The sequence below is a fragment of the Podarcis gaigeae genome, assembly GCF_964106915.1.
Source record: "Podarcis gaigeae genome assembly, chromosome: 1".
NCBI lineage: Eukaryota > Metazoa > Chordata > Lepidosauria > Squamata > Lacertidae > Podarcis > Podarcis gaigeae.
The window spans coordinates 75,666,608-75,687,093 of record NC_139678.1 but is presented as its reverse complement, the minus strand read 5'-3'; the positions used below and the strand labels follow the sequence as shown (position 1 = coordinate 75,687,093).

At 40.9% G+C, this 20,486-nt stretch overlaps 1 protein-coding gene across 17 annotated transcripts in view; it reads left to right on the top strand.

The window, feature by feature from the left end:
* Positions 1-20,486, top strand: part of BRSK2 (BR serine/threonine kinase 2) — a 404,628-nt gene that overhangs the window by 212,412 nt on the left and 171,730 nt on the right. The gene's annotated exons all lie outside the window — the stretch shown is intronic.

Here is a 20,486-nt window from a genome sequence, read left to right as displayed (position 1 = left end):
TAATTATGTTTAACAAACATCCCTGTCAGTGCTAGGCTTGTGTTTTGCATAATACTATTAATTCAGGACTGGGGGTGGGGAGACTGGAATTAAAGAGGGGTGTGTGTGTGCATGTGCTTTAATTAAGAACAAAAATTAATGTCCAGTAGTGGCAAAGTAATTTAATGTAATACAGTTAATGTCTAGGTTGGGTTGATCTAAGTTACACCACAAGAATGGGGCTGTTCTAGTTGCATTATTCTGACAGATGTGAGCATCTGGTCCTGGGCTGTGATTATTTCTGTGGAGAACCTTTGTTCTTTGAAGTTGGAATTTCCCTCATTATAGGTGGCTGAGTCTTCTGGGCTCACTTTTGGCATAGGAATGCTCTGAAACTAGGTTTTGCATCAGTGAGAGACCTGTTCAGGCTTAATGAGACTGAGAAAGGCTGTTTCATTCCCTGTTTCTAACAATATTAAGAGTGTTAGAAATATTCTAACAATATTAACTCTTGTTAGGAACCCCATTTACAGGCAAAATGACTGAGGCAAGTGCTCGGTGTAAGTTGATTTTCATTGCATTTGGTTGTCTCTGACTGTATTTACCCTTTCCCCCCCTCACTCTCCCATCCAGTTTAGTTCAATTTATTTTTTGCGGTTAAAGCTTTTTTATTTTGTATATTCAGGGAACTGGCCCCTTTTTTCTGCAGCTGCTCTTCATTTGAGCAGTGCAGAATTGAGAGGCATTTGGTAAAGTGCTTTCTAATCATAATGTAATACTATCAATATTTCTAGAGAGAATAATTCAGAATTGAAGCAGCTGGTCTCAATTAACAGAACTGCTGCTGTGGAGATGATACATGGGCAGGCATGGTGGAGAATGAAACTGCAATAAATGTGTCATTTGAGTCTGCATTGCCCTATCTAAGGGACTGGGTTGTGGGTGGATTGCTAAGTGTAGGCATATGGATTATTCTCTGAGTGTCCACTTGGGCTTCCTAGCCTGCTAAATTCAGACACATTTTTCACAGCTCTTGCTTTCAAGATGATTCTGTAATATTATTTCCAAGCAGCTTTATTACTGGTGTTGAGCAGTTGACTAAAGGTATGACTCTGAGGCCCTTGTAATGCACTGGGGGAGTTATACCCTTGCCAGGCATAAATTATCATTTCTCTGCTAGAATAAGTGTGTAAATTTGTTCAGAATTGTTTCTCTGGTGCTACACTTCTGTGGAAGAGAAAGTCATGCAAGCCTGCTGTGCCTATTAAAGTATATCTTTTCTTAGTACTCTTACACTTTGCAGCCAGTACCATGATCCGTTGCTACTGCTGCTGAAAGCAGTTCAGGTCAAGGTTGAAAGTGAAACAGCCTGAGGTTCTACATGTCCTGAAGTGCAAGAAAAGAAGAGCTGTACAATGTACACTGTTAACAAAATGTTGTGGGCAATCTCTCACATCATGGTTTCTCAAATATAGTACTTAAGAAGGCAACTTTTCAGGTTATCCCAAGTAAAATATGTCCTCAGTTCATGCTTCCATTGGACTGAGAAAAGTGGGGACTCATATGTGTCACCTCTGGTCAAATGGGCAAGTTTTACATGCATTTAGAACCTCTTGATCTATCCACAAGGGTGATGAAGTCGTTCCCTATTAAGATGTTACGCTGAAAGTACAGTATAAACAGAGGTGGAAACTTTCTAAAAAGGATCTTTACAGAAAAACAAAAGAGGACTTCTGCTGGATCAGACTAAAGGTTGATCCAGTAATCCAGCTGGTCCAGTAATCTGTTGCTAACACTGACCTACCAGATTTTTCTGGAAAGCCTAGCAGCAGAGTGCAAAGGGTATCAAAAGGTTGCACTATATTTTTGGTGTCAGGTTAAAACTTTCTTCTGCTTCTGGCCATTTGATGGCATGTAATGGGCTGGGGGTTTTTTTACTTATTATTTTTCTGTTTGTTTTTGGTTAATTTTATATTCTGCCAGTTTTTCTTTTAACTTTTTATGGTGTGTATGCTTTTAGTATTACAGAGATTGATTGCTATTTTATTGTTTGAACTCTTATATTTTATAGTTCTGTAAGTTGCATTGGGTCTTTTTTATTTTAGAAAGGCAACTAAGAAATGTGATGAATAGTAGTAATAGTTTTGTCTCTAGTGTCTGGTTTTCAGAGCTACCCTGCCAATGAACATGAGGATTTCATTTCTCCATCATGGCTTAGTCGGCACTGATAGGACCATCCCTGTTTGGCTGATTCCTTTTGTAAAAATAAGCTAAGGTAGTTCCATCACCACATCTTTGGACAGTGAAGCATACATACATTTGTTCATTTAGAACCACAGCCTTAGAATACTATTTTACTCAACAAAAACCTTGTGTGTATGTGGGAGTTTGTGGGTGTGGGTGGGTGTCAGTCTTCAATTAAAAACCAGCACCAGGACTGCTTGTGTGGCATGATGATTTTCATGATTAATTGGTTGTCAGTGCTGTCATATTGATGTTCACCCAGGAGATTTGAATAGCACTTGGGGGGGGGGGGAGAGGAATTGCAACAAATAAACAAACCACACCCAAGCTTTCAAATCTTCATCTTATCACATGTATTTTCTATTGTTCTCCCTGAGATATGAATGTGCTTATACATTGAGCCACTATTTTGAGGGTTAAGAATGTGCCCATTTTAAGCCTTTCTGTTTTTCTGGAGGAGAGCAGATTAGGAGTGTGTGCATGTCTGTGTTGCATGTTTGAGAGCACGTAGGTGGCGAACAAACTGCAGAAATGATTGGCACTCATCAAAGAACTCAAGTGCACATAAACATTCATGCTCCCTGCTCTGCGACCCTAGTTTGTATTCCAATAACAACCCATTTATCTCAGAAGAACTTCATGAGTGAGAGTCTATCATCTGAGTTCAAAGAGATTAAAAAAATGTGTGTGTGCATGTGTGTTTATAGGGTTTATTTTTCCTGACTCCCTTTCCTGCTCTATGGAAGCTTGGGGATCTATTACTGACTGTAAAAGAGAGTGTGTTGTTTAAAATCTGGAACTTGCAAGTGGCATTGAGAGCTTGCTCACTTGTCATCTGTTTGAGCATTTAAAGAAGTTGGATAATTGTGTGTTGTTTTTTTCTGCAGAGAAGACAGACTCCCTCCTTTTTTCCCATCCCACCCACAACTTCTTGCACTTCAAATTATTCTTTAGAGGGGAAATTAAGCAAGAATCATGAACACATGCTGTACCTGTCGAGAGAGCAAACCTGTCAACAAGCCTAGGACATCTCACTCTAAATTTAAAATGATGGGTGAATTGATTCAGTTGAGCAGATTTCAAGACTGGTTTGACCTAAACCCCAGACATCTCACTTTTAGAGCTACCCAGTGACAATCAGGCATTGTCCTTTGTATAGTCACATTCTGGAAGATAATGGATTTTGTATTCCTTCATGTACCACTGAGACTTCAGTTAGTATATTATTTGAGAGTCTAAAAAGGCCATTTAAGTCATTGTTGGTCTTTTAATCTGTTAATGCCTGACCTAAAGATAGGACATGATGTTCTAACAGTCCTGGTTCATTAAGACAGTATGAAATAATGAAGATGGGCAATGCCACTATTCCATATTTTCTTACTACTCTGGAGCTGATAAAGCAGCAAGCACTTCCTCTGACATCTTTCCTTTCATTCAGTCAAGTACACTTGGGCTCACTTCTTAATTCTAAAGGCTTTTCTAGGTACCAACACAGAAAGTTGAACAGCAAGTATGTCATAGCAGAGGCTCATCACAGCATGGGAGCTTGCTACAAGGGTAGTTAATATATGTCACTGCTGCTGGTGGGTCATCCATGTTGATCCTATAAGTTTATTTAGAGGAACAGAGATCAGCAGAGATACCTGGGGCAAAGTAGTTCAAATGTAGATGCTGTACCAATTCAACATGCCTATTGCTCACAAATACCTGTGGCTTGGGGTGCCTTAAGTGTCCTTCTACTTGGGCGAGAATTTTTATTCTACTGTTTCATAAAATTTATATACCACATGACTGTAAAAAACAACAGCCCTCAAAGCGGTTCAAATAACCTTGTAGGATCTATGTTACTCCTAGTAGAAGAGTGGAGACCTTAGCTAATAGTTAGCTGTTAAGTGAATTCCACTTGATCTGAGAATGAGAAGAACTTGCCCTAGGTTCAGTTTTCAATTGTTTAGCTCTTCCTTGGACCATACAGGTGTTTCCCTACCATACCAGACATTGTTTCAGTGCATCCAATATATGAATAAGATTCTCCCATCTTCACTTCTTGCCCACCCATGTACAAGCTGGGTGCTGCAGTTTTGTGGAAGCCTAGCCTGCAACATTCCTCTGAGAGTTCAGGCTCCAAAACTGAAGGTGCTTGCATTTTGGGTTAGGTGAGATTTAGTTATCAAAAGCAACATTGCTCTGTTTTGAAGAAGCTGCCATCCCTGGATTCTGAATGCTAACATCTGTTGAGAGTGTGCATCTGTTCAGTACCACAAGCTTGTAAACAGATTTGGGAAACTGTCTAGGATTCATCTTTGCAATGCAACACATTATCTGAGAGCAGATTTCAGTAGAAGGCTATATAAAAACAACAACCTCAGTAACCAATTAAGGAGTTTGTACACATCTTTCTTCATCCGCTTCCACTATAAGCATGTTGTTCTGATTTGAAATGAAATCAATGTGGTGAACTTAATTTATATTGTTGTTGTTATGTGTTCTGGAACATTATGGGTTGTGTACAATAGGTTTCATTGACTGAGATTTCTGGGGAGGGGGGGGAATGTTAAAGACTTGTGTAAATTCCATACATGTTACTGGCATATTATGGATTTTCACTTGTCTGGAGTGGTACTCCCCTTTGCTCTCCCTCTGGCCACTCCAGTGCGAGTTGCTAGGAATACAGGAAACTATTGTATACTGACTCACACCATTGGCCCATCAAGCTTAGTATTGCCTACACTGAGGGGCAACAACTCTCTAGAATTTCAGAAAGGGAACCTTTCCAGTCTTGCCTGGGAAGTTCCATCACTGAGACACAGCCTGAGTCTGAGTTATTAATAGGACACAGTGCTGGAGTGATCCTCTGCCATATATGAAAGTTGTTAGGGGGCGAGGGGGAAATTGTTATGACAATGACTGGCTTAATACTGGTATCTCTTTCCTAGTCTAAATAAGTGTGCCTTAAATAATCCTCTCTCCCCATTTTACAACCTGTGCAGGGCAAGAGGGTAGCTTTTGCTCTTCCTTCCCTTCCCACCACTATGATCACATTATGCTTCTTTTCCCTCTCCCCTCCCCCTTTCTTCTCTATTGACTCCATCTTCCTTTTGGTATAATTTCCCTTTGCACTCTCCATCATTGTGCTTAAAAGAGTATATTGTTTCAACAATATACATTGTTTTAGTTCTTGCTTCCTCCGCTCAACAAAAGTTTACCTGCCAAAATCTCCATGTCTTCCATATTGCTCCCTCTGTCTGGATTGCACCACCCTGTTGTATTAGTTTTGCATGCTTCCCTTTAATTTCTTCTGCAAAACATATAATAGATCTGTAGATTTAGTGTTCAGGAGACATCACCTAATGTTTTCTGTTTCTGTGAAGGTCTCCTTTCTGCCTCCACTCTTTAATAAGCCCTGTCCCATGACTTTATTCTCTCTTAAAAAGAAGTACTAGTGCTGGCCTACATATTTAGAAGAGCGATTGGGACCATATCACTTTGAAGGCCAGGTGGAAGACCTCATGACAGAATGCTCTTTCACACATAAACTCCCTATACATTAACAAATCAGAGAGCAAAGGTTAGAATGATTTTCTACTGATGCTTTACCCTTCCTAGGCTCAGAGTTGTTGCCATGTGGGGACATCCTCCACCCTGCATTCTGTAACTATATAGTTCTGTACATGCAGATACCTCTATGCCCTGGACACAGAGCATCCATTTCACCTTCATGCCTATATAGTGTTTAGCTCTACATCACCACCAAGAAATATTCAGGTCACTTACACACAAACCTGTTTATTGAGCATTAATTCTGATTTGTTTGCAGGGAGGTTACATGTTATCGCATACTTCCCAGTGCATTTTCCTGTCACTTTCTTTATCGCAAGAAGTCTGATCTCCTGGGGAAGTGGGTTTGTTGCTTTTTATATACAAAATTGTGCAATTGTTTTTGTTGCCGACATTTCGATTGTGAAATTGCTTCAAGGTATTTTATTGGAAGCAATTTCTAAATGCAATTAAATAAATACATACCAAACAAGACCTCACAATCAGCTATAATTTCTCAACCTGAAGTTGTTGGTGTGTGATTGAATGCCACCTCAAAGCAGTGACAGTCTTAGATGAAACTGATTTACTAAGTTCTTTGATAACTATGGCTAATGGCAGTTACAGTATACAGTGGTAACTCGGGTTACATACGCTTCAGGTTACAGACGCTTCAGGTTACAGACTCCGCTAACCCAGAAATAGTACCTTGGGTTAAGAACTTTGTTTCAGGATGAGAACAGAAATCATGCTCTGGCGGCACGGCAGCAGTGGGAGGCCCCATTAGCTAAAGTGGTACTTCAGGTTAAGAACAGTTTCAGGTTAAGAACGGACCTCCGGAACGAATTAAGTACATAACCAGAGGTACCACTGTACTGTTTTCATAGAAAAGGTTTCAAGTGGGTTGGATTGAAACATTACTAAAATATACCATGAATATCAGACAAATGACTGGGCTAGTATTTTACTTACCAGGGAATAATAACAAATTAATATTGCATGAGGGTAATGGTAGGTTAATGCTAGGCAAGCCGGTGCCATGGGACATAGGATGAATTTACCAAACTCTCTAATATTGGGAGTGAAAGCTATTTTTAAATGCCCTTTTTATTCCCTCTGAAATTTCCTTCCAAACGACTCTGAAATAAATCCCCTTTTGTAATGTTCTTATCCTTTTTTCTTTGATGAATTTTCTCCCAGCCCTCCTACTCTCTCAGCTGTTCCAGAATTTCTTTCCTAAATCTCCTCTGTCCTTCATTAACCTCCCAGTGTCCCTCACCGCCCAGCCATGACCGCACGGAAAAAGCAAAATGGAGGGAAGTAATTGTCCATTTCTTTCTTTTTTAAATTAAATCCTTGATGTTTAAACCTGATGTCCAGTACTTCATCCCACAATCTGTCCCTTTTGACATGGCCTTTCATGAAAACATACTTCGGTTTCCAACTTTTTTAACCCATGAGAGCTTCTGCACTTTAACAGATTAATGACGGATAGAAATCAACAACTTGAAGACTTTCCTAGCATGGAGCTGCAGTGATGGGAACACTTTGTTATGCAGTTGTAGCATGTGCAGAGCCTCTGACCCCAAAAGAGTGGGAAACAGAGTTGAAGACAGCTTCACTTAAAAGAGAGTGCTACCATATAGTCTCTCTACTTCAGGGCCAGGGACCATTTTTCAGCCCAAAAGCAGCATTCCTTTGTGAAGGGTATGATCCTGAGACTCCCTAATGTATGCTACTTCATGGTAGTGGTAGTTCATTTTTCCCATCCTAGGGGGTGATGAGCATAACTGAGACTGCTTTTCTCACCTGTTCAGGCATTCAAGAACAATGGGGGTGGCACACCATACAGTTTCTGCAGTGCCATCTCTGGCTCCCTGGCACTACAATTTTCTGGAAATTAAAGTGTTTCAGAACCACTGAAGTGGAGAAAGATAAGTGGAAAGTCAAGTACTGGAAATGCCACCATAATAGACAGGGTTGTAATACCAACCTCTCTCCCATTTTCACTCCAGACTTCATTACAAAATTAGGCTCCGACCCATCCGGAATGTGAGGAGCAGCTTGGAAACATATGGTTTAAATCTGCTGGGATGATTTCCAATGGGTGGTAGCTAGCTAGCATGTTTGGCCAAAGGGGGTATTGAACCTATAGGAACCAACTCCTAGTGGCAGAGGTCCCTTCGCCCCCCCATAAAATATTTGAGGGGAGTGGGGCCCCCAAAGTTGATGGGTATTGCCATTCAAATGGCATGCATGTGCTGTGTCTTGTGATCAATTATGCAGGACAGAGCTTACCTCCTCCCAAAAAATATTTTACTCAGGTTGCCACCCCGATGGAACCTGAAGCTTTCTGGAAGCAGGAAGGAGTCCCATTCACTTAGCCCAAAGGTTGTAGTGTAGTGTTTTTGAAAGAAAGAAAAAATGATTTTTGCATGTTAAGTACTTAATAGAGTGAATACTTAAAATAAGAAACCAAGACTTAAGTGTATGTGTGTACAGGAGTTATTCTTTGAGGACAGCATAGACCATGCTGCATTGCCACTTAGCCATTTGGTTATACATACATCATCAGAGATTTCTGCCATTAATATCTTATAACTTTCAGAAATCAAATAAGAATGCACAAAGACATGTAAAAGTTGTGTTTAATTTTAGACTACTCATATTAGCATTTCTGCCAGTTTTACTTTTTATCTTGTGGTAATCTGAAAAGTTTAAGAACTCTGAATCTCCTGTTTTATGCAGTTGCAATCTAATTGCATACTGTCTGTAATCCTCTGCAAAATGCTACATATTTTACACACCAGATATAAAACCCAGTTTTTTCTTGCAGTAGTAGAAAATAAATCGCCTATGCTAAATAACTTTTGCAGCATGTGATGATATAGTTGGAGAATGGAACAATGCCGGGACATGGAAGCAGAGAAAGTCCTTTTAATACCTGTTCAATGGGTTTAAGTAGCTAGTTTTATTTTCAGTGAGCTGTTTGTATGGAAGGTAGATTATACTCTTATCTCCTTATGTAGGGGCATATGCATTCAGAGTATCTAACCTTTAGAAAAAGTTCAAATTTTGTTAACGTGGGGTTGTGATTGCGTGGGGCTACATATGGAACAACTGACTTGATGCAGGATCAGACAAAAGGACACATAATCACAAAATTGGAAGGGAAATGAAAAAGAATGATCTAGTTCAATTCCATGCTGATGCAGGAAATCTGCTGCTGCAGCATTCCTGATAGGTGGCCATTCAGCCTCTGGACAGATGCAAATGAAGTCAGTATTGATTATGATACATATCCACAGCACACTCTTAAGAGCCGCATGTCTTTGACTATTTGAATTGTTAAAACAACCCGCTGGTGGCTGGTGAACATTGCTGCTTCCCCTGCTCCCATCTTGCTTCAATTTATTTCTTATTGTATGCATCCATGGATTAAAAAGGTGCCTGCAAAAAAGAAAATGGACTTAAACCACTCTTCATTGTAAGCAGACATAATTTGTTCTGTTAATGATAGCATGTTTCTTTAGACAAGCTTTCATCATGTCTGCACCGGGCCCATGCTTCTCAGCTCACATTCTGTCCCTAGTGTAAAATATAAAAATCCTTGGATAGACTGGTACGGAAGCTTTAAGAAAAGTTTTATTCACCCGCTGGTGATTTTGCGCCACCCGCTGTATGCATTTTCTAAAACACAATATCCTGCTTCTTAAGCAGAATTTGATCTTTGGGTGGTGTTTTAAAGTAATATCCAGAGGGAATATTTGTGCATCTGGAGACTGTTAACCTTAGAAAATGAAACTTTATTACAGTAACATCAAGTGGCTGATTTCAACTGCTCAAAGCCAGTTTAATTCATTATGGTAAACACTACTTTGCTTCTGGGCACCTCCCTCTCAGGCTGTGCCATTGTGATGCAGGAAGAATGTAGAGAGTTCTGTGGCTTCTTGACATATCAGCCAAAGCACTGTAGGCTACAGATAGCAATGGGGAGTATCATTATTCTCAAAAGTTGCCCTCTGTTTTCTCATGATCAAGTGGATATCTCTGTAATAAGTGGGTGGGGAAAGCTTTGTAACACCACATTTTCTGTGAACCAATAAACTGAGATTAAAAATGACTGAATTAAAAATGCCCTTGGAGAACATGTATAATGGGAGTTCTTTGCCCAATCATGGCTGCTAAAAATTACGCAGCAGTGTAAAAACATTACTAGCTCACCACTCAACATCAGTGAGTTGCACTGAGGTCCTTACTTAGTGTGTTTACTTACCTGAAAATTAATTCATTCCTCTTGAGCAGATGGAGACTGGTGATGTGATGAGAATACAATGCGGAGACAGACAACAATCATTCTAATAAAAATTGAGATGTTGAGAAGTGAGTATATAGGCTTACTATGCCAAGACCTGAGTAACCCTTTCGTTAGCAGATGCAGCCTCTTCACTTCTACATTTACGCTATAAGCAATCAAACCAGTAAGCCTAAAGTTAACCATAGTTTACAGTTTGATATGAACTGAGAAACTACCAGCCATTTCAAATATTATGATATATCACAGTTTATTGCAGACTACCCCAACTTTCCAGATGTTTTATACTACAACTTCCATAATCCATAAACATTCTCCATGCTGGTGATGGCTGATGGGAATGGTTGGGGAATGTTAGAATGAGCAGCAGTGGGCCCTGAGCTCCTGTCATCCAGCATGGCCATGTGATTGGAAACATTTGCCCCCCCCCTTTTTTAAAAAATTAACTGCAGTTTAACATTAACAGAAGTTCATTTTAGGAATGCTTTGTTGAAACAAGCCAGCTTGTTAGAAGTTAACTATAGAATGCTGGAAATATGCCAAGATTATTTCACTTTGTTAGGTTCAGAAGAAATGACAAGCTGCAGTTAATAAAGGGGGGGGGGGAGAACAATAAAAAACCAGAGTGGAAGCTTCTTATCTCCTTGTGGCTTCGGCAGCACATATACTAAAAGTGGCATGGGATTAGCTGTGGCTTATTAATGTCAGCCAGCACTATGTTTGTCAGCTGCTGAAGAAGTTAGGACTGTGGTTTAATATTCTGGTTTATTCCAAACCTTAGTGCACCAGTTCTGATGAAATGAGAAGCAACCAGGGAAGCTTCCTTTTTTGATGGCTTCCACTTTGAAGGGAGAAGTGGCTGTGTGTACAGGCAAAATTCTTGGTCATACCTTGTCTTATTAAGCCATGATATGATGGGTTCAAGAAAGCTCTGCTGAAATCTGCCCTCCAATTTCTCAAAAGTTTCCCCTTGTGAAACAGGCTTCCATTTTTCTGCTTAAATATCGGGGGACTTAAGAATTTCTTTAGAATGTTGGTGGATGTTAAGCTTTTACTGTATCATTGCGAGGTGACCAAATTTGCAGTGTATGGCTGTCTGCACTTCCTTCTCTTGAAAAAGACCCATGGAAGGATTTATCTCATGAAGGATTTATCTCTGGGCTTTTATTAAGGGCAGACACCTGCCAAGCTGCATAGTGCAGATCACTGATGAGAAGATTTGTGGAATAATAGAAATGATGCTCACATGCACCCTTGCCAACCTCAAAAGAAGGCAAGGGCAGCAAAAGCTCTGCAACCTATCCATGAGAATTTCACTGAATTTCCCCCCTCCCCTTTGATAATTTTCTGATACAATTTATTTTCTCATTAATTGGTGGATAATGGTAAAAAAAAAAAAGTGTGATAATTTTTTGGCACAAAACTGGGTTTCAGAAAGGGTAGGAAGTGAAAGGACTTGCAGCAAAACCTTCATTGTGTTGTTCCGGTTTTAAAAACTTTTGCCAGTCATCTGTATTGAAGAGACCGCCTGGTAGGTGTCATGGGATAAATTCATTTGTGTGCTTATTTTCATTAGAATCCTCTTGATGTAAAATTCAAGTAATATTTCTATAAAATTAGATTCCTCTTTTCAAAAACATCTATAGTATGCACCAATTCCACAAAATTAGCTCCAACATACATTATCTAGAATAAATATTCATATGCAAATGCTCATTAGAAACCAGGGAAAGCTGGTTATCAGTAGTCGGTTTTTCTGCCATCAAATATTGTATATTCTCAAGTTTGCACTCCATTTTACTTTTGCCCCCAATTAACCAGATCTTGACACCTGAATAACTTTGTGGAGTCATCTACATATAATTACAGGCATAGGGTAAATTTTTCTTTGCAACACAATTTAACCTATGAAATGTCTCTCCTTGTCTGTTCAACTCACCTCTTGCCTGTGCATCACTCCAGATCTCCAGTAAAAGCTTCCATACTCTTTTTCTTTTACCATTTCCTATTTTTGATCCACACCTTCCTGAGTGTGTGAAAGCTATTTTGAGGTAACACTCTGACAAACTATTATTTCTGTATTGTTTGAAAGTTCAGGGATTTCCAGGTAAATAATTATAGGACCAGAACTGCCACCCTTATTCAGCAATTAGCTCTCCTCCATGTTCCCTGACTGACATATGTAAGAGGGACAAAGTTCCCAGAATATTTCACAGCTGTTGAGCAGAAGATCAGGCAGGCTTGCCAGCAACCTGGACCACAACCCAATGGAGCAACATGTTTGTCATGCTGGCAGGTGCTCGGCTGGGAGGAGTCTAGGAACCAGCTGTGGACAACTGCTTCCAGATGCAGTTGACCCTGAAATAACACAGCAGACCATATGCTTGCCTGCTTTTATTGTTGTGATAGTTTAGTGCTCCCATAAAGCCCTATTTATGCATTACTTGCAGGAAGAGGGTAATCATGGTGACTGGGGCTGTGTCGCCTTGCATTTAGCCCCCCGAGGTCACACAGCTCCTCCCACCGCCACCCGCCACCATTGCCACCCTTGTCATAACTTCTGCAGCCTGCTGTACTTGAGGAGGTTTCCCATGTAATGTGGAAACTTGGACAATCTAAATCACATGGGGAACCTCCACATGAAAAATAGGATCTGTAGTATAACAAACTCTTCCTCTCTTCCCTCTTTCTGGCTCTGAAATTCATGCAGTTTCATGTGCCACACTGAGGGAGAGATTTCTGCTTTTGACATGGTCTTGTACAAGGTTAAACTAACATAAATATAGAAATGGTGTTGTCATGACCTCAGAGTCCAGCAGCAATTGAGATTCTTGAGTTGAAGGCTACAGAGTCTCCAGCTCAGAAGCCAGTTTAGGTCCAGGGCTCTGAGCATGATACTAGCAATGCAGAAACCATAGCACTTGAGGCTGATGGACAGAATCCCCCAGAAGAACCTCCTGTACCACCACTAGTGGCACAGGGAATGTCCCATGCAGGAGGATATAGAAGAGAAGAAGGCCCATTTTCAGGCCAGAGGATTGGCCCTTAAGAATCTGATGCTCTTCACAACAGGGGTCAGAACCTGAAAGAGGTAGTCTGGAGACAGAGGCTTAAAAAGGCGCAGTCTGCTCTCAACCTTTTTTGGAGCACGTTGCTCGCTCAGTTATCTGTGGTTGCAGCAACTCCTGAATTCATTTTTTTTTCCTAAGAAGCCTGTACCAAATGTAGTTCATCCAGACTTCCTGCATCATTAGCATTATAAATACTGAGTTCCTCCCTGTTGCTTTTTCATTTTGCAGCACAGCATTCCTTTCTTCTGAGCTCCAGTTCATTAAATGGAAGGCACTCTATGCAATATCTAAGGGATGCTCCTTTAAGTACTCAGTGAGAAACAGCTAAAAAGGAGACTACTTACTTTTTCTGTGTTACTTGTGTGTACTGGAACTTCTCATAGCGAATCTTCTCATAGTGTAGAACAGGTTCTTATTTTTTCAGCTTTTCACTTATCCATTCTGAATGTGTCAAATTTTGATTGCTAGAGGGTAGAAGGGTAACACCTTAAGAGCTGGGTTCATAGCTTGGGAGTGCTTCTCAATCCAATATTACTTCTGGAAGCTCACATGTTGGCTGTGACTTGGAGCACTTAAACCAATTTATGTTGGTGTCCCTGCTTTCCTGGAAAATACTTATCTGGTTAGTGTAACATATGCCAATTATGTGCTATTTTAGTTGGTTTCAACTTTTTTATGAGCCACGTTTAAAGCAATGGGTTTCATCTTTAAAGCCCTTAATGGTTTGGGTGCACAGTATCTAAAGGACCTGACATTTTAATGAATTTGTGGTTGTTTTGTGGTTGTAGCATAATGTTTAGGGATATCACAAGAAATCAAATAAGAGCACTCAAAACTGTACCTTCACATGTGAGGTCACTGTGGGTTGAGTAGGGTCCCATTCATCCCATGGTTTGAATTTCCACAGTGACTGTCTCTTCCTTCGCCTGCCACCACAAAGACATACCAAATTTACCTGTGGCAGTGGCGGCAGGGATGCTCCCATTCCTGGGGGGGGGGTGTCCAATGAGACTTGTGGTTCCATTCCAACCATTGGCAGGAAAGGATGCTCCACTGAGGAGCTGGTTCACTCACCTTCATTGTTGCTGCCTTGCCTTCTCCTGGTGTCGTGAGAGCTCATCAAACTTATCTGGGGCTGGGGAAGGGGAGGGAGTAGCAAGTGCCAGGAGGTGCACCAGCTTCTCTGCTGAGCATCCTTTGAGATTTGTAGCCCCAATACATTCCTCTAAGGGAAAAACTCAACACTGAGGAGCTGGCATATCTGCCTATACCACTGGACTCTCTCACTTCACCTGTTCCAGATACATTTGGTGAACCCTTGGGGCGGGGGGTAAAACGCAGAGAGCAGAAGTTTTGAGAGCCCACTGGTGTATTCATAAAGCATCAAACCCCTTGGGAACCTGCACCAAGGTGCTCATACATCCCTAATAATGATAACTTAAGCAGAATATTCTTTGGCTTAAGCCTTAAGGAATCTACCAACTGGCAGAGCAAGCATTAGTGTAGTAGTAGCAACAGTACATCACATTGGTTGAATCTCCCTCCACAGTAAAGGGCACATTGTGAATAGAAAATGCCTTTCAAATCAAAAGAGTGATATTGTTCATTTGTGATTATCACCACTGCCGAGGCATTCCATGCTAACATCTGTGTTTAGGCCATCTTTGTTCTTCTGTAAGTAACTGAAAGAGGGCAGGGTCAGGAATAAAATCACCCTCTGATTCAACAAACCAAAAGAATTTTAGTTTGCCCTCTGATGTGTCTCTTGTCAACTTGCTTGCAGCAAGTGAAGCTGAGATGAAAAGGCATCCTTTAGCTTTGTGATTGTTGTTCTTAGACCTCTTTATCATGGTCTGGTAATTTCATGTGACACAACAGTCCTTATTTCCAAAATGCTGGATCTAGGGCTACTGTGATATAATAAACGTGGTTGAATAGTGAGCAAGGCACATATTTAAACAATCACACAACACACTGAATTCTCTGCATAGATCCACCACCATTCTCAAATGCAGCAGCTTGGTCATGTGAATCAACTTTAGGTTCCACAGGCATCATCTTGGAATATGTGAGTATATAAAGATATATAATTATTATTTCATTAATTGTCAACATGAATCATGAAGGGTTAAGGATAAGATGTAGTAACATCTCAGTCCTGGAGATTCTACAGCAGAAATTTCATAAACCATACTGCTGATGCAATTTATTTCTTTTTTTAACAGAGCACTGACTCTGCAGGGAAAGACAGCGTAATTAATTAAATAAGTTTTTATATTAAAAAAAAATCAGCTCAGTTATAAACAGTGGTGAGTTCAGTTAGATCAACAGGCACAGTTATCGTCTTGCTCCTCCCTCCCCTAAGCACAGGTCTTCTTTCTGCAAACCTATGTCTGATGAAAGTCCAAATATGCACCCAAACAGCAAGAGTAGGAAAGGTCCTGGGAGCCATTTTAATTTATGTTTAGGAGCCATACGAGGATGATACTGCATAATAACCTGAACTTACAGTCCTGCAATGCAGCAGTAAAGGAGGCTAAAGAGGGAGGGGGAAGGCAATGCTTTTCCCTGAAACATTTAGGGGAACTGTGTATTTGGGTCAGCTAAGTCCTAAAGCAGAATTTCTGTGCCGTCTCTTCAACCCACTTTCATACATTATTGAGAAAGATGCCAAGCCTTAAAGAAACCAGGGCAAATATTAATAAGGAAGACACTTTTATTATGATAACACGCCTGTGTTTCACTGTTTTGAGGCTGCTATTTCAAGAGCCACTTAGTTAGAGAGTTTCTAATGAGCGTATTGCAATCTGGTTAAGCCTGTGAAAACTGACTTCTTGGAACTTTTTCAGCACAGTTTCCAGTGTTTAGATGCAAAATACTGTAGAGTTAGAAGGGATTGTGAGGGTCATCTAGTCCACACCCTACAACCCAGGAATCTCATCAATGACCAATGGCCATCCAACCTCAGCTTAAGAACTTCCAGTGAGAGTTTACTGCCTTCCGAGGAAGTCTGTTCCACTGTTGAACAGAAAGCTCCTCCTGATGCAGGAACCCATAACACTGTTTCATAGCAGGAAAATGGATGGAGGGGATGGCATGAGTAGGGCAAGGGCAGAATAAAAACAAGTATTTTATGTACTGCCCTTAAGTGGTTTTAGCCACTGTAAAATCAGCAAATAATATCTCAAATAATCTACTAAGGCAATTGAGTGTTGGGCTGATGGCAATAGAGCAGAATTCTACTTAGCAGCATAGGATAGGCCAGTAACTGTTCCATCACAGCCATACACATGCATAGAATCTGGGAACTGAACTAACAGTTGAGTCTGTATGTGTGAATCCAACCATAACCACAGCATATAATGGAAGATGGCAGAAAAATAATTAATGTTGCTGTTTTGCAGATTACATGTGTCACGATATACTCTGCCCCAAGGACAAATAGTTGGTTTTGTTTCATTTCATTTTGGAGCTTCTGGGTTTGTAGAGCATTGAAATTGAGTAATTTTAAACACAAGCAGGTTATTTGCATAAGCTGGAACTAATGGTAGAACATACTGTTTTCTGGAGCATTCCTTTTAAGATGACATAGTTGCATTGAAAACACATAACCCTGGAAATTTCAAGTATTTGCACTGGGTTATGCAGTGTTGGTGATACATGGGAGCTGCAGCTTGTTTTGGCAAGGTGGTAAATGTCCTGAGAGATCAAAAGTTGAAATAGCTTGCCCAGGCCAGCCTTTTGGAGCTTGATTCTTATTTGCTAGAGCTACTACTTGTATGAGGGACGTGGGTGGTGCTGTGGGTTAAACCACAGAGCCTAGGGCTTGCCGATCAGAAGGTTGGCAGTTCAAATCCCCGCGACGGGGTGAGCTCCCGTTGCTCGGTCCCAGGTTCTGCCAACCTAGCAGTTCGAAAGCACATCAAAGTGCAAGTAGATAAATAGGTACCGCTCTGGAGGGAAGGTAAACGACGTTTCCATGCGCTGCTCTGGTTCACCAGAAGTGGCTTTGTCATGCTGGCCACATAACCTGGAAGCTGTACGCCGGCTCCCTCGGCCAATAAAGCGAGATGAGTGCCGCAACCCCAGAGTCGGTCTTGACTGGACCTCATGGTCAGTGGTCCCTTTACTTTTACCTTTACTACTTGTACACGGAGTAGGGCACACTCATGCATCACAAAAAACAAGAAAATGCATCACAAAGGGGAAGAAAGGATAAAAGATAAACTTGGAGCTTGTTTACATGTATTTAGAAATAATTGCTATGATTAGATCAAATGCTGTAGAGGGAAGGTACCTTCTCCTTTTACTTTTACTCACAGTAGCTGAGGTCTGTCTTTTCCGCCAACTTCTGCCTTCAAAATAAGAGGTACTGCTTACTTGAAACACTGTTTAAAAGTAAGGTGAATCTATTTCCAATGCAAGCATGAAGTGGTGGGAATCACCAGCTGTGTCACCAATTTCCCAGGGCCTCAATAGCACTTTGGCCATCCACACTGGCAGACTGTGTGAGGAGACACAAAAATGGCCACAACTCAGGTCTGAAACAAAGTGGGAGGATCATTCAGAAAACCCAAGTTGGTGGCATCGACTGACTGCTTCATAAATAGCCAGTGTGTAAGGTGTGCAAATTCCAGATGAAAGGGCTAGCTTGGAAGCTACCTTGCACAAAATCTCCCCCACTCCTGCATGCCTCTTTTCAGCTGAGATGCTCTGTAGCATTCTCTTCCCAGAAGTCTCTCAGGCCTCATCCCAAAGCATTCAGTGATCCCCCTTTCCCCTATCCACCTACTAACTACTCAGGAAAGAAGGATGAATATTGGCAAACCATGGGGCAAGACTGGGAAAGAGGAAGTTGCTGGATATGTTAAGACGACATGTGAGATAGATTCAGAAGGGAATGCTGTGGCCACAGTGTATGTAGTTCACCAAGCACCAAAGTGATATGGAGGAGAGAGGGAAGTCCCGAAAAGACCCCACTGAAGCCACACTGTTGGTCTTCAATCAGTGAGAGAGAAGGTCTTGATTATGGGTTTGCCTGGCTAACCAGATACGTGATCAGCATGTTAGCAGAAGCACTGATTGTTCCATCACAGCTTTAAGGCTTCAGAATGTGATCACCATTTGGGTTTGGGAGGAAGGGGCAGAAAGACAGCTAGACAACCATTTACAATTTGAATTTGGGCAGAAACAGAAAGGCATACAAAATGTTGCAAGCAAGTTTGCGTAAAACGAATAACAATCTCAAGAGGTGAATCAGGGGTTGTTATATATATATGGCTGTAATATGTAGTTAGTTCACCCCACACAGAGAGACAGCACTATGGATTTAGCTGAACTGGAGGCAACTAGAAGTATCTAGCCAGTTGTAATCTGGTGAAGGATTGGTGGTTGTGCTACCTGCTTATCAGAGTCAGCTTGCATCTAATGATGCATATTTGTAAACAAAAAGATATTATAAAGACAAAGATTACAAATAAACATATTATTTGTATTTGTATCTTACACTTCATCGGTTGAGCTGAGGGTGGCATACAGAAATTTAGGTTACTGACAACAATCCTGTGATGTAGGTTAGTGTGTGGCTTTCATGCAGTGAACTACATGGCTGAACACTCATTTGCTTGGCCAAACTTTAATACTCTAACCCCTACACTACACATTGCAACACTCACTTAACACAAGGAAACTAAACCCTGTATAATTGCCTCTGGGCATCTCACTGCCCGGGAGGGAGGGGAACATGTTATCTATATAGCTATTATATGTACATTGTGATTTAAACAAAGCCTAAATTTACAAAAAGCCATAGTAATTAAGCAATCAACACTTTGGTTGCCAAACAAAATCATATTAAAAAGGTGAGGGGGAAAGAAATAATTTTAATATATACAAATAGATAATAGATTTTGAAAAATGGTACACAGATTACATGTCATAAATTTTTGGGCATAAGATTTTTTTTTTGTTGTTTAGCAGGAATGTATTTTCAGCTTGATTGGGAGAAAACATTATTGAGGGAATTTGAAACATTTTAAAACAGCAACAGCAGTCATTAAGAATTCATTTTCAACAGGAAATCTGGGGGAAAATTAAAATTAATGAGGAGGATAAGGGAAAGGAGGGGGAAACTTTGAAGATGACAGATTTTTGTTACTGAAGGCACCCACTTGATGTTAATCAGAGGCAGGTCACATATAAGTACTAGCCCTTGTCCTGCTGTTATGGTCTGCAGGCTGAAATCAGTATTGCATTTCAGTCCCTTTGTGCTAGTGTGCAGCAACCACAGAGAAGGGAGAAATGAAAGTTGGATACAAAGAGAGAGAAGATGCTGGTTGCAATTAGCCTAACTGCCTGATTGTCTCTGCTGGTTTAGATTGGGAATATCAGTTGCTATTCCAGTTAAACACCATAAATGATAACAGAGCAATAATGTAGAAAAAAGGTGCTGTGTTGCAGAGAGCCACATGATATGGACTCATAGAAATTGTCCATCTAGCCTAATCATGTCAAATATTGCTTCCCCCACCCCACAACTGGTCTAACTTCTTGCTTTCTTTGCTTTATTCAAATTCAGCTTGTTTCTGAATGCATATATTTAGGTTCTTACTCCAAGGTTGCAACCTTAGGTCAGTAATAACTTGCCAGTTTAGCCTTTGCCATGGATACAGCCATTATGTATTCGCAAAGGGGATTATATGTGGAACCACATATTCTGCTAATCATGCAAGAGCACACTGCCTAAGGAGCATTAAAGAACCTGAAGTGGAAGCAACTCTAGACTTCAGTCCTGTAGAACAGCTCTGTACTAAGGCTATTTTGAGTCACCATGAGACATCTGGCTCAGGTGGTAGGTTGGGAGAGGCGGTGGATTGAGTCCACCATCCACTTCCTGGTGCTGCTGCCCTGCTGTCAGCCCACCAGCTAGCCATGGAACATAGCAACTGAAGCAAATACTGTTGAATCTGTAATGGCTATTGGTGCGCCTATAGTTCTCTCCAGTACACAAGCCCACACATCCACACTCTCTGACTGTGGACAATATTTGCCACTATTGCAACAAAGCAGTGTAAGACCAAGTGCCTACACCCACAGTGTCTCTTCTGAGGAAGGACTCCTCCTTCAGAGCACAGCACTGAGGAGTGAGATGACCCTAGAAATCCTGGGACTGCAGCAAGGACTGTTGCAGGTTGGGGAAAGAGAGTGCTGGACTGTAGTGGAGAAGGCAGGGCTCAGTCTTCCGCACTCATTGCAATATCTTCTGCAAGCCCTGTCTTTACCCTTCTTGGGCACAATGAGTAAGATTGCGAGCAAAAGCATTTTTAATGAACTGATATATA